The sequence below is a fragment of the Triticum dicoccoides genome, chromosome 4A (genome assembly GCF_002162155.2).
Source record: "Triticum dicoccoides isolate Atlit2015 ecotype Zavitan chromosome 4A, WEW_v2.0, whole genome shotgun sequence".
Classification (NCBI taxonomy): Eukaryota; Viridiplantae; Streptophyta; class Magnoliopsida; order Poales; family Poaceae; genus Triticum; species Triticum dicoccoides.
This window is the reverse complement of record NC_041386.1, coordinates 367,473,167-367,477,840: the sequence shown is the minus strand read 5'-3', so window position 1 is coordinate 367,477,840 and position 4,674 is coordinate 367,473,167.

The following is a 4,674-nucleotide window of genomic DNA, read 5'->3' as shown; positions in this document are numbered from 1 at the left end:
AATACTTGGGCACCTTTGAGTTGTTCGAAGAGCTCATTGATGTTGGGAAGTGGGTATTTGTTCTTGATGGTCTTCTTGTTCACTGGACGGTAATCGACACAAAGTCGGTCCGTTCCATCCTTCTTCTTCACAAAAAGAACACCACAACCCCACAGAAAAGAACTAGGACGGATGAGACCCATTTTCTCTTGCATATCGAGTTGCTTCTTCAGCTCCTTCAACTCTTTAGGTCCGAGCTTGTAAGGACGTTTGCACACAGGTTCCGTGCTGGGCTCAAGATCAATAACAAATTCAACTAGCCGTGTGGAGGCATTCCTGGGAGCTCTTCTGGAAAGACGTCTTGATATTCGCAAACGACTGGAATTTGAGAGATGTCATCCAATTCACCCTTCTCATTGAGAGAAAACAGACGGATAGTATCATCACGAGCGGCAAAGACAATTACATCCTCAGACGAATGATTCAATTGAATCTGCCTGGCTGCACAATCAAGATGTGCCTTGTGCTTAGAAAGCCAATCCATTCCTAGAATAAGATCAATATCCGAGTTACCAAGAACCACCGGAGAAGAGAGAAACTTGTAATCGCCCAACGTGATAGAGACATCCGGGACGCAATTGTTAGAAGTCATTTGCTTTCCCAGAGACACAATCTTCAATGGAACAGGAATCCTTTCGGTCACAAAATCATGCTTGGCCACAAATGGAGTTGAAATAAAAGAAAGCGATGCACCAGTGTCAAAAAGAACTTTTGCAGGAACATCGTTAACAGGAAGGTTACCCATGATCACATCTGGTGAGTCCTCTGCCTAAGCTGCATTCATCAAATTGACCTTGGCGTGCTTGGGGTTATGCTTGACCACAGCTGTACTTGCCGATCTGACAGGAGGAGGAGGAGGAAGACGCCTCTGGTTGAAACACTTGTTGGCATAGTGACCCTTCTGTTGGCACTTGTTGCACGTGACCTTTGAAAGCGGACGGTGATACAGAGCACTCGATCTTGGAGCTTGAGACGAAGTCTTGTTCTGAAAGCCAGGGTTGGGTGGGTGGGAAGAACCACTGCCACCTTTGCTCTTCTGATACGGCTGACGAAACGGAGGAGGAGGAAGCCAAAACTTCTGCTGCTTGGCCACTTGAGTAGAGGAAGAAGGAGTAACATCTCTGACTCGCTTCTTGGAAGCATCACACCTCAACTGAGCAGCCTCTTGCTTCAGTGCCATGTTGTAGAACTCATCGTACCTCAAGGGCTCAAAGAGAACAAGAGCGAGCTGGATATCTTCTCTGAGACCGCCCCTGAACTGGTATATCATGCTATTCTCATCAGGCACGTCCTGCTTGGCAAAGCGGGCGAGCTTCTGGAACAACTTGTTGTAGTCATAGACAGACAAAGAGCCTTGCTTCAGATTGCGGAATTCCTCACGCTTTCTTTCAACCACGCTCTGCAGAATATGATGAGCTCGGAAATCTCGACGGAAATCATCCCAAGTGATAACATGTCCACCTCTGGAGTCCTTGTACTGCTAGAACCGTTCTGCAGCTTGATCTTTGAGTTGGAAGGAAGCGAACTTGACAAAGTCCTCAGGCCTGACGTTACTGCACTCGAAATGCTTACACAGATCCACAAGCCAATCGTCAGCATCGGTTGCCTCAACACAATTGCTGAAAGTCTTTGGCCCGTTAGCAAGGAACTGGTTGAGTGTAGCAAAGTGATTCTGATTGCTGCCTTGATTCCCTTGGCTGCCTTGATTGCGCTCTTGAAGAATTTGCATGATCAGCTGTGTGTTTGCATTGGTTGCGGCCATCACAGCTTGCCATGCCTCCGGAGGAGGTGGAGGTGGTGGCGGAACAGGATTCGGAGTCGTGCGCGTTGGAGGAGCCATCCTGAAGAGGTTGACCACCATTAGCACATTGATAGACAAATATTGAAGCTGAATCCAACGGAATGAAAATTGCAACATATAGTCTTCACATCCGAACAAAATGAACGAATGCATTCCTCTTGAAATGGTCACATATCCATAAATTGAGAAGCCACGTAGAATTAAGGTAGAGAAATAAATCAACAAGGTACGGATCAAGAATGAATAATCGGTAAGAAATCCCAATCTCAAACCAATATCCGTGGAAGAAGAACTAGAGCTACAAGAATTCCCACCTATGAAACTCCCAAACCTTTCCGGTTATGCAATCGGGTGTTGGGGATACAGGGGAAGCATAATATCTCACCCAAACTAGCAATTCCTACATCCAGCTGTATCCATCCTTCAACACATAACCAAGAAACCTTCGGAAACCATCTACCTCAACCTTCGAAAAGCATCTGTTATACAAGTTATGGCGATACTCCCGAACTCCTGCCCCAGTACTGGGTGGCGTCGAGGTTATCTCACCAACGAAGTGCATAAAAGAGATTTTCGATGTCGGCGTACTAAACTCTGGTATTCCAGAACTGCAACGATAAAATTATGATGACAACACCTCAGAGCTCAACTCCCTGGGACACTTCCACTAAACCCCTGACAGGAGGCACCAAGACAATGTTCTCATCATAAAACCATCGGAACGATTCCAAGATACCCGCGTGATCCTAAAAAAAATTTAGTGAAATTTGAGAAGAGAAGGGTCAAAACTCTACGTCAGGATGCCTTAGCAGAGCGATGAGGAGACTGGGAAGTAAAAAGAATTCCTAAACTCTCTGACATATAATTCCTAAAGACTCAAAACATTTTTTTAGACACAACTCGGCCGCTAAAAACGATCAAGCAATGGGGCTCCTAAGGTCGGGGAAGGCTCTGATTACCAACTTGTAACACCCTCGACTATAGCTCCCACGTGTCGAGGCACGACTTAGAGACATAATCGCATTGAAGGCATATGTCGCAAGTTAGGCAATCTTCACAACATCCCATGTAATATGAATAAAGGGGAGAATACATAGTTGGCTTACACTCGCCACGTCAATCAAGTACATAAATAATATTACATCATCCAAACACTCATGGCCCGACTACGGCGCCAAAATAAAAGAGAACCCAACATGCGACACGGTCCCAATCACCCCCAACTGGGCACCACTACTGATCATCGGGAAAGGAAACATAGTAATGTTGAGAGTCTTCGTCGAACTCCCACTTGAGCTCATACGTGTCACCTGGAGCGGAATCCTCAGACCCTGCATCTGGTGTAATAGTAATCTGTCAGCCACAGGGACTCAGCAATCTCGCACCCTCGCGATCAAGACTATTTAAGCTTATAGGTAAGGCAAGGTAAAATATGAGTGGAGCTGCAGCAAGCGACTAGCAAGTATGGTGGCTAACTTATTCGCAAAGAAGAGCGAGAAGAGGAGGCAAAGCGCGAGCGAGAAACTAGAGAGCAACCTGCGCAAACATTACTCCAACACCGTGTCCACTTCCCGGACTCCGCCGAGAAGAGGCCATCACGGTAACACACTCAGTTGATTCATTTTAATTAAATTAAGGTTCAAGTTATCTACAATCGGACATTAACAAATTCCCATCTGCCCATAACCGCGGGCACGGCTTTCGAAAGTTCAATCCCTGCAGAGGAGTCCCAACTTAGCCCATGACAAGCTCTCACGGTCAACAAAGGAATAGACCTCCTCCCAAGACGTTCCGATCAGACTCGGTATCTCAGTAATTCAAGACACTTCGACAGGTTAAAACAAATCCAGCAACACCGCCCGAATGTGCCGACAAATCCCGATAGGAGCTGCACATATCTCTTTCTCAGGGCACACTCAGATGAACACTACGTACAACTAAAACCAACCCTCAAGTTGCCCCGAGGTGGCGCTGCAAGTGACTCTATTTGGACCAACACTCAGAGGAGCACTGGCCCGGGGGGGTTTAAAATAAGATGACCCTCGGGCTCCGGAAACCCAAGGGAAAAAGAGGCTAGGTGGCAAAAGGTAAGAGCAATGTTGTGCATTGCTGGAAAAGCTTTAATCAAGGCGAAATATTAAGGGGTTCCCAAACTAGCATAAGAAAGATAGTAGTGATTTCGAGGGTATGATCATCTTGCCTGCACAGTTGTCAGAGTTGACTAGATCCTCGAAAGCAAACTCAACGGGCTCCTCGTTAGCGAACTCGTCTCCCGGCTCTACCCAAACAAGACAAACAAACAACAAGGATACAATCAACCACGTGCAAACTCAAACAACACAATGCAAAGATGATATGCTATGCGGGATGCGATGCGGGATGGGATGCAAAATACAAGATATGACAGGAAATGCATGAACCTGGCCTCAACTTGGAAATCCAAGTGTTCCACTGGAAAGATGAGATGAATTCGCTTGAAAACCATATAAAGAACACCGGAATCGGAGTTACGGTTTGGAAATGGCAAGCGATTCAAAAATGACACCGGTCTGCGATTTACAGAAAGTAGGCCTCTAAATGCAATGAAATGAATATGCTACAGCACCCAAACATGACCAAAATACATGGCAGGGATGCACACAGGATGCTTAATAAAAGTCTAGCACTGAGCTACGGCCAATTCATCCATTAGGAGGTTCAAACAAGCATGGCAAAAACGCAAATGGTAAAACAGATCTCAGACTTAGTGAAATTAACACTTGTCTGGAATTTCAGATCATATAGCCCTCTTCGGAGCAACAAAACAACATGCTACAGGACCTGAACATGACAAG